The sequence below is a fragment of the Stylophora pistillata genome, chromosome 2 (genome assembly GCF_964205215.1).
Source record: "Stylophora pistillata chromosome 2, jaStyPist1.2, whole genome shotgun sequence".
NCBI lineage: Eukaryota > Metazoa > Cnidaria > Anthozoa > Scleractinia > Pocilloporidae > Stylophora > Stylophora pistillata.
Genome location: NC_142520.1, coordinates 25456815 through 25467299, shown reverse-complemented (window position 1 = coordinate 25467299; position 10485 = coordinate 25456815). Strand labels below are relative to the sequence as shown.

Genomic DNA, 10485 nt, shown 5'->3' with positions numbered 1-10485 from the left:
CTATAACATCAAGAAATGGTTAGATATTCTAGTCTTCTCGGATAGGGACGAATAAATGGAGGTCCCGTCTCCTGCAGGGTTGGGGTAGGAGACGTTAATTTCCCACACACGAGATTACTGTGTGATGGATGTCCTCCCCTGGGGTGGGATGGGTGGGAGGGTGGACTAGCACGAATGGTTCCTATGTTCCTTTCTAGTCCTTCCCCACTGCAAAACTTAATGCAGTGAAAATGGACTAAATTAAACTAAATTAAATTAAAATTATGCTGACGAGCAGGAGTTTCTAATCTAGGTCATAGGCTTCTGCTGAAGGTTAGAGAATTATTTTGTTTCCGAAAGGACTAGAAGGTATACATTTCATCTCCTGTAAACCCCTGGATCTCCCTTCGACCTTGTACACAAGAAGAGCGATTCGAAGTTTTCCTTTAGAACTGCGTAAAAAATTCGTGCGTGAAACAGGATCATGATCTACCCTTTCGCTACGTACCCTCTTGGAAACATGATCTTGGTTACTGAGACAATGGTAAAGTCAGAGAGAGCGACATTGCTGGTAATTTTAATTTATGTTTGGGTATTAGTGAGGTTCGATCAGTTACAAGTTCAAGAACGTGCTTGGAAAAATGCCAAGTGGTTCCATCGGCATTGCGACCGTCGGTGAGGTATCTTGAAATAATAAGGTAGGTGCGGTAACAGAGAAAGAATTCTGGGTCCCGCAGCATTAGTAATCTCCTTTCGGCAGAGAATCATGCCGTATCTTGAGAAAAAATTTCACTGAAACAGTTGAAGACTTTCCCGAGCGAAGAGCAAACTCTTTGTAATATCTGCAAGAACAGACATCTTTTGCTCAAAAACGTTTTCATTACGTTTGTATTTCAATATGTTCTCATTAGCTGAACTTACCTTGGAAGACGGCCATCTAAATATGCAAAAAGAACACTATTTTAAATAGAAAAAAATCCCACCTGGCTCTTAACTTTTTACTGAAAATATTACCAGTTTAAGTTACCCCACCAACTTATCTATTGTTCCCGGCGTCTTTCTTCAATTTTTATTGATAAACATCGACGACAATAATGTTTCATTTAGAAGTACCCGGCTTTAGATATCTCGAAGTTTCTTCCTTTAAAAACAATTTGCCTGCATCCCGAAATATTTTTCAAATTCTTGGCGAGTTGTTGCCAATCCTAGTAAAAGGTTATCGATCTGTGTTATTTAATGATTTATAAAAGCATGAAATTGACAAGATAACAAAGAAAAAAACGTTTATTAACAATTGCGATCTCTAAGCGAATCGCTTCAAGTGCTTTTAAATTTCAATTTGCTTCTGCTTTTCAAGTTTATTATATTTTGTGATTTACTTAAAAAAATACCCGCATTATTGACACATGAATAAATTGTTTTTTAATTTTATGCCAAGAAGGTTAGGTGGCTGTTTATAATAGATTCACCTATGTCACCTTCTTGTTTTTGATATATATGCTAGTTTACATTCGTCCATTAGTATTGTACATCTTTTGGTGTACATGTTGAAAGTAATCCGCTGCAGCTGGAGAAACAACTTGCTTTAAATAAGGTAATCAAGATATTTTTTGGATAGTTAATGATTAGCAAATGTATTTCCTTTCTAGTTACGTCCTCTCGTTGAAGTTTTAGGAAGTAATAGGGGAAGTATATCTAACTAATGGCGATTAAATGTGGGATAGTTACGGTGACTTGTATGTCCAGAGCACGCTAAAAGTCCTAAAAAAGCTTGTAAAAACATTTTCACTGTTTGCCTCCATTATTAGCCTATATTGCCAAGGAGTAGGAGGCAAAGGGGCAAAAGAAACGACGATAGACAATTCATCAGTCTCAAGTCGAGAAATTATCGTCTTCTCCCAAGTATAACATTGTTATGAGTTTTCAAGGAATGTTGTCCAATTTTAAGAGACTATCGGCAGTTCTTCCAATTTTCATCCAACCCCGAGACTGGAATAAAAGCTATCCCGAATAACTTCAAAAGCCATCGAAAACTTTTACCACACAAGTTTGTGCGTTGCCATTGCAAGATACATAACACGACAACAGAGCTGCGAACAATCAGTAAATGTTTTTTTCCAGAAAGCAAGGAAAATAAGAAGGGGCGTAGGGACATTTGGGCAGTTGCAGTACTGATTGCAGTAACGTTATTGGAAAACTTTTTTTCTTTCGATGATTTTGATCTCGAACTGCGGTGTTCTTCGAAGGAAACTTTTAAAGGAAACTGAAAAACAACCATCGCATTAAAAAACCATGAGTTGGCGTTGTCTTGCCGTGAGTTTTTTTTTTTCTTGCCGTGACACTGTTATGGGCCACCGCACCATAGATACCCTCTTGAAACACAAATTCGTGCGACTAGTGGTTGAAGTAATATGGTATGTTTATTTAACTCCTGAAGCTCAGAATCCTTAGGAAATTCATGAAAAGACAAATTCGAATGTATGAAATTATTATAGCAGTCAAAAACGCAGCAACAGTGGAGCATTCTTCACGCTTCGCAGTTATTTAAATTTCTTATTACCGCAAATGTTGTTCACCCAAGTCGAACCATCTGACCAATGTATGACGTTGAGCTAAAAGGGTCAGTTTCCTGTGACCATGTTACTCTAACAATTGCGCTAATGGATCGATTCGGTGCAAAAAATATCTCGTGAGAGGCCGGAAAGGGTTGCATGGTCAATTAGCGCTGAGCATTCACTGAATGGGTCAGCGAGACTCACGTGTTTTGGCGCTAAAATGAGTCCTTCTTTAAGTGATTCCTTAACAATAAAAGTTATCATAGATTTCTGATGAAACTTCAAACAGCGTCTTTGCATGTCAAGGATATGATGATAAATATGTACTCCGGTGCGCCACTGATAAATCAGCTTTAGATTCTGTCAATTCCAACCCTAGAAAACAATTTCTAAAGAAAAGAAGGCGTCCTCGTCCACCAAACTTACCAGTCACTTGCGTTTCAGAAAGAATTAAGTAATTTTGATTAGCTCCTGATAGCCTTTTCGCTCCAAAATAGACGTATTTTCATTGTCAGCTGTGGACTTTACGGAGGCTTTTCGGCCCTTCTGCTTTAGTTTTATCAAATTGCCCTGGTTTGCTTTGCATGAAGCAACTAGGAGTAGTGGCGCTACTCTCCCCCCCCCTCACTGGCATTCAATTTTCTGTAGTCCCCACCCTCATCTTACGAAGACTGTCCCCCCCTTTTCCCCACCCCTCCAAAAAAACTTGACTCCCCATAAAATTCTCCCCCCTCCACACCCCCGCCCGGCAATATAGATTGACTAGTCGTTAATTTTTTTCCCCATGAGGAGAGGCGCGTATAATTTTTCCTTGCCTCGTGTAACGCGCCTTTTTATTATCACCTTGATTAAAAAAGGTTGAATTTTTTTTTTAACAATGTTAGATCTCGTAAGCTTTCGGTTCGACCTTGTTGAGTTGAGTCGTTGCTGTACTTTGCGACGGCGATTAGCAGTGAAAATTATGACGCAGTTTATTGAACTTCAGCATGCCAGCAAAAGAAAGTTTCACAGGGTGTACAGTGTAGCCTATGAAACTACACATCGTTGCACTTATAAAAAAAATATAAAAACCTATTTGCTAGCATGGAATATTATTTAAGATACAACTGATACTAATATACAAATGAATAAAGGCTGACATCAACAAAGTTGAAATGATAAATTGGCCACCGTAACGATTACAAAAGCTGACGTTTCGAGCGTTAGCCCTTCGTCGGAGCGAATATTATTATTATTATTATTATCATCTTCATCATCTTAAATACCGGAGTAAAATATTTCACGTTTGATTTTAAGCAGTAAATTCTATTTATTACTTCACACAGCCCCAAATGGCCCCGTCATTCTCCGGAGAGAGGTTGGTCGTACTCACCGAGAACATTGCAGTCAGGATCTCACCCATTATTCGTTCCTTCCAACGTGAGGACCAATCGAAATGCCAAAAAATTTTCAAGGACGGATATCAAGAGTTTATCAAAAATTTAACCATCGTATACCTTTTGCTGCTGATGAGGTATATTGCCATAGCTGCTGTGTTTGCAATACTTGCAGCAGGGATTTGGTCGGCGTGGATCTTTGCTGTGTTTGTGGTGATGGCATTCATGGTTTTGGCATTCATCTGCATTTATCTACAGTTGTCGGGCTGGCTGTATAGTAATCATACGCTGAAATCAGGTGACTTAAAGGACATTGAAGAAACCTACATGTCGAATAAAAACTCGCGCATGTGGGTGGCAGAGTTGAACGGAAGTGTTGTTGGCATGGTGGGCCTCCTTCACAATGAAAACTTCGAACAAGGTGTTTATGAACTCAAGCGCATGTATATTGTGCCTAATTGTAGAGGAATGGGAATCGCTAATCACCTCATCAACGAATTAATCTCACATGCTAAGACAACTAGATTAAAATTGATTATGGTAAAAACGACATCCACACTGATGCCAGCGATTCAACTGTACACGAAAAATGGTTTCACATTTTCCAGTGATGATTTAAATGGCAAATCAACCGACGTGCCTGCCATTAACAAACGGAATTTACCAAAAGACGTACATCTTAAAGTGCACCTAAACCCAAAATTTTTTTTTCGCTTAACGAAATAAGCTTATTTTTTGGAGTATTTCTGTGCAAAATTTTTTTAATTTGCTCAAATCTTTAATTTTCTATGCCCAGTCAAAATACGGAAAATCGGCCGCCATCTTGCCCCACGACCGAGTTTAAAGAAGAATGGCTCTAGCGGGTAATGTGACGTCAAATCGAGAACACGAAAGTCTGCATCTCACACATTTTCACTTGTTTGGGAAGATTGTCGTCGATATTGTCCGAAATATGCCGACTAGGTGTGTTGTATGAAGAATGTATGAAGCGCGATACCCTCTTGCAAATTTCGCACGTTGCTACATCCTTCTACAACACACTTAGTCGGCATATTTTCGGACAATTATCGACTACAACCTTCCCAAACAAGTGAAAATGTGTGAAATGCAGACTTTCGTGTTCTCGATTTGACGTCACATTACCCACTAGAGCCATTCCTCTTTAAACTCGGTCGTGGGGCAAGATGGCGGCCGATTTTCCGTATTTTGACTGGGCATAGAAAATTGAAGATTTGAGCAAATAAAAAAATGTTTGCGCAGAAATACTCAAAAAAATAAGCTTACTTCGTTAAGCGAAAAAAAATTTTTGGGTGTAGGTGCACTTTAAGCTAGACATTTCCTCGTTAGCTGCACCTTAAAATATTCTCGGAAGTATTCAATGACTTTGCACCTTTCCAATTAAGGTTAGCACTTGAAAATTTTATTCGTAAGCCACGAGGCAGAGCGCTCCGTGCCGGGTTGTTGAAAACACGATTAACCTGACCTGGGGATAGGGCAAGTTTTTATTTCCCTTTGCTTTGCAAAGGGATTTTTCTTATGGAATATTTTGCAGGTAGTTTGGAGGCATATTGAGATAAACCCCAAGGGAACCTTAGCTCTTATAAACGCTCTTTTACACGAGAAATTAAGGCCAAGATTAATTTTTAATCCTAGGTCAACGTTAGCCTCCTTTCGAAAAACTCTGCCCAGTTTCGTAACTGTTAGGGTAGAAAGTGTAGGTTTCATGAGCCTAAATTTAGCTGGATCCCTTTCAACAAGGAGCTTTTCAATCACAAATTTTAAAATCAAAATTGAAGAAAATACATGAAAGCTTGTTGCACAGGATATAGAAAATCTCTTTAGTTTTTGAATTTCAAATTACAATTCTTCTCTCCCTCTCTTAGCAAAAAATTGCCAACGATGATAAATAGATTGCGATTCGTGCAATATCGGTTTTCGTGTCCAATTTATAACGCAGAGTTTTCCCGTCAGGTAATCAATTCTCCCTTGAAATCAATAGACTGCACTATTAGTTTAAAAGCGTAAAGATCAACGCAGAATTTTGAAAGAACACGAGAAAGGATTATAAATCAAGCCTTCAAGAAAACCAATCACACTACTGAAAATAAATTCGATAACAACTACAATATACCGTCGAAATAAGCGCCATGGAAGGGTGATTTAATCAATAGCCGGTAAAACCATAGAAAGTGTGGTCGATTCCTTTATCAAACCTATGCCCTGGCACTTGTAGGGTCTGCTAGTTGTGGTACTTTAAAACCCTCTCCAATGAAATTCTTAGAACAGGACTACAACAACTGAGAGCTTTAGTCTGTAATGTATCGATCAATTCGAAGCTTCAACATCCCCCCCCGGCAGCCCCCGAGGTATTTGAGCTTTTGAAGATTGTATCGTTGAAATTCGCCTCCACTCCCCCCCCCCCCCCCCAACCATCAAATGTATAAATGCCTCAACCACATTTCGGTATCAATATCAAAATTTAATTACAAGAAAGCTACGATGAACAATCGGGGAGTGGTCCTCAGTCGAGGTGCCTGGTAACTAACGGTACGTAAATGAAGTGTGACGTCAATGCAAGGGGTCTATAGTCAATTGTTTGTGAAAGGCAAAGCTAGCGACCGTGACTTTCTAACAGACCTTTTCTGCCGAGTCATCTGTTCGTGTTCATTACCTTTAAACATTTCCATATTTAAAGATAATACACACGTGTCCCATTGGAAAGACTTGACAGTTCGGGTTCAAATGCTCTACTCCAGGCACCCAGGCAAGGATCAAAGGTTCCAATCCCCCGGGACGGACGACAGTCAAATGCCTGTGGGTTGCCGGAGGATGGCGGGAGTTGAAGCTTTTTAATTGAATTTATCGACGCTTGAGACTCTCTGTCTGATATAGATGGTTCTTAGTGAATTCTCTTTTTGACCTGTGAGAAAGAATTAAACACAACTCCTTCGACATCGGTTATAAGATCGGCTGGATTATATTAAAATCTCAATTTCATATCATGGCCTTAATGTCCTTTATTTCCAACAAATATCTTTTTCAGTTTGTCAAACGTCAATAAAGCATGGGAAATATTCCACCTTTGATACTGAGGCACTAATTATCTATTTGTGGAAAATTTGAATATTAGTTCCATATCCAATCCTTCTCTACAAAGAAATTCGACTTAAAGTGAGAGTCTGAAAGGCTTCTAATGTATTTACTAACATATTATGCTTGTTGTGGATACCACAGAACAAGTTGAATCACGTCATTTGACAAAAAAGAAAAAAAAAAATCTGTTTCCGACGATTAAAACAACACCTGAATGGTCTAGTACTCAATTGTAAAAATGCTGATGCACTTCTAATCACGTACTTTATTTTATTATTAATGTATAAACACGTTGCTTTACGGTGTTTCGCAGTACCAACTTAACCGTTTACAGCGTGTTCTCGACGCCACAGTGCGTCACCTGCCTTCTCCCACGGTACTCCCACATCACCCCAACGCTGTTCCATCTTCACTGGCTTCCGGTTGTCTCTAGCATCAGATTCAAGATCGCGTTGATGGTTTTCAAAGCCCTCCATGGTTGTGCTCTGTCTCACTAATCTGGATTATTGCCCATAAGGCCCCTGAGTCGCTGTGAATTGCGCAGAGACGTTCAACATCTTCTCTTGGTACCTCGAACTAAATGTAAAACATTTGGTGACCGACCATTCGCTGTCGCTGGACCAAGGGTCTGGAACAGTCTTCCACACAGCATTCGTAATTCTGTAGATGTAAACACTTTCAAGGCGAACCTCAAAACATTCCTATTCCGACAATCATATTAATATTTCAGTTTCAACTTTCTTTCTTACATACCTTGTAAATGAGATTTCATTTATTTCATTTTTATTGATGTATTATATATGTAAAGCGCATTGGAATATTTTTATAACTTATGCGCTATATAAGCTCTTTTTTAAAATTAGAATTAAATTAAATTAAATGAAATCGAAATAACTTGCTTCGGGTGAGCAAAATCTTATCTGATTTGATTGACGTTTAAATAGCTAGTGTTTTCTATGTTGCGTTTTCCTTTTTTTCACCATTCATGGGTGTAGGAGGCCAAATACACCTCTTTTACATTTCACTTAGGTTAGGTATACCCAACTTAGGTTGGGGGTCTCTAAGGGTTTAACCATTAGCCGTAAAACGGCGAAAAAAATTAGCCGTTGGGCGTAATAAAAAGAAAAACGGTAGTTTTGAAGAATTAATCATTAGTTATTACACGACTCGGGCAGTCAGAGGGCCAATAACTAAAATCAACCAATCAAAATGCTCTATTGCCGGTCCAATATTCTCTCAGTATTGGACCGGGCATCGTCCCGAATGGTCCCGAATGATACCGCACTTGTGTCCCTTTGAACTTCAGTCGTATAATAAATCTCTTATTAACCAAGCTTGCTCGGGACCGTGGTGGAAGAATATCGGCCCTCGGTCTTTTCTGTACGGACCTCGCTGCGCTCGGTCCGTACTGTCAAGACCTCGGGCCGATATTCTCCCAGTACGGCCCTCGCGCTTGGTTAATAAGATATATATACTTTCCTACTGATACAACGCGTCATTTTGAAAGGTCAAAATCTGCGCATGTTCTGTCTTGTCCTTTGGCCAACAGAAAATTGCTCCAGGTTACTTGACTTGTGTGATAAAAAGTGAGCGAGTAAGTGTAATCAAAATCAACGAAAAATGTTCATTAACTTTTCAACTGTGACAGAATGAAGTCAACCAATAGACGTAAAATGGCCAAAATTTTGACCGTTAGCCGTGACGCCATCATCCCATTGATCTTACCGTAATAATTTAGTATTAATGAGTAAAAAAGCACGTATAGTGTAACAGAGTTTTGTATAGTCCTAGGCAAAGAGTAAAAGCATATATTGTAGATATATATTCAAGAAGGACATTATGTAGAAATTGGCATTCACAATTCTACAATTGTCCAGTCGTGTCAAATAAAATTCACCAATGGAGCATCATAGCGAGGTCCACACCTATAACTTTTGTGTTAAGTACGTAATCATCTCACCCAAGGTCAAAGTTAGTAACACCAAACTGCTTTTCAAAACAGGTACCAGGGAGATCCTTTGTCACCTCAGTCACCCCCTTGCTACAATTTTCTTTCTCTTCCCAGCTTTCAGCTGCCATTAAAATCAAAGATAGCGGCCATTCCTCGCTGAGAAAATACTGCTCACTCACTCGCCCAATTAAGTCCGTTTAATGTGGACAAACGTAGCTTTGATTCGCGAATGAAGAAACATCGATCCGCTCAGTCGCCCACGTCTCGGAAATCGCGCGTGGCTCTCTTGCGGCTACTGTCAAGACAAACCTAAGCAAAACGAGAATGTAACCTCCTAAGAATGAAATGTACTAGGACACCGACTCAGTTTGAAAGGCAAAGGGTTTTTTCTCAAACAAATCCAAGCTGTGGAGTGATAGTTATTTTGCCTAAAGAAGAACGCATTGCTCGCCACAGATTCATTTCACATTGCTACCTCGGAATGAGACGAACTATTTTTGCAGTTACAAGAACCCAGCCTCGGTGTATGACTCAACACGAGCCATTTGGAACTAAGAACAGCCCCAGTTGGCAAGCAACAAGGTAGAAATGATAGACTTGAAGATCATTCTTCGTATGCGTAAACACTGAGAAAATTGATTAGAAGCACTTAATTGCCATATTAACGCAGACAAAAGGCAGAACTTAATTGTTACGAACTAAATTATCAGATACAAAGAAATATATGAAGTTCATACATTTTTGAACTGCGGTATTAGATACATATGATGCATGATCCTCACAGTATATAGCGCTATTTAAGCAATAGCGAAAATCAGACCTGAAAAAAATCAGGCCTGTACGGGACTCGAACAACTGACCTCTGCGATACTAGTGCAGCGCTCTACCAATTGAGCTAACAAGCTCAAGAAAAAAAAAATGTCTGAACTTCATATATTTCATTGTATCTGATTTATCACTTTTACGGGTTTATCACGAATCAACTTAACGGCCTGCTCCCAGTTGGCTTGTTAGCTCAATTGGTAGAGCGCTGCACTAGTATCGCAGAGGTCAGTGGTTCGAGTCCCGTACAGGCCTGATTTTTTTCAGGTCTGATTTTCGCTATTGCTTAAATAGCGCTATCTACTGCGAGGATCATGCATCATATGGAACTAAATTATGTTTGTTTCAGTATTTACCTTTAATTTGCAATGGTTTTTTGTAACTTTATTGCATAGAGTTAGCTTCAGCGCAGTATTTTTCATTCTTAAATGTTTGAATCGTCGCGACTTGTGAGGAGTAGAGCTTTGTTATTTTCGACGGGCGCTAGAAAGTCGCCTCTGTCATGAAGTGTTTACATTAGAAGTTACCTCAATGTAACTGAAGCTAAAACGAAACTTTCCATTTCTTTTGAATGCATAAGCACTGCATAATTACGTCAAATAGTTGGTTGGAAGACATGAATATTTTGGTATTATTTTTATCGCGTCCAATCGATGTGATATAGTGAAATATGGGCGTCTGCTTGGCGAAGGATAATTTGCATTTGTCG

General features: G+C 39.3%; 1 long non-coding RNA gene across 2 annotated transcripts; it reads left to right on the top strand.

Annotated features, from left to right (window-relative positions):
* The first annotated feature begins 267 nt into the window (after positions 1-267).
* Positions 268-9152, top strand: LOC148738037 (uncharacterized). Of its 2 annotated transcripts, none has more exons than XR_015997347.1 (3): positions 268-677; positions 3860-4594; positions 5239-9152. It is a non-coding gene; the product is annotated as an uncharacterized LOC148738037 (long non-coding RNA). The 2 variants fall into 2 exon arrangements; XR_015997348.1 differs by lacking the exon at positions 268-677 and adding an exon at positions 1247-1573.
* Positions 9153-10485: the final 1333 nt, after the last annotated feature.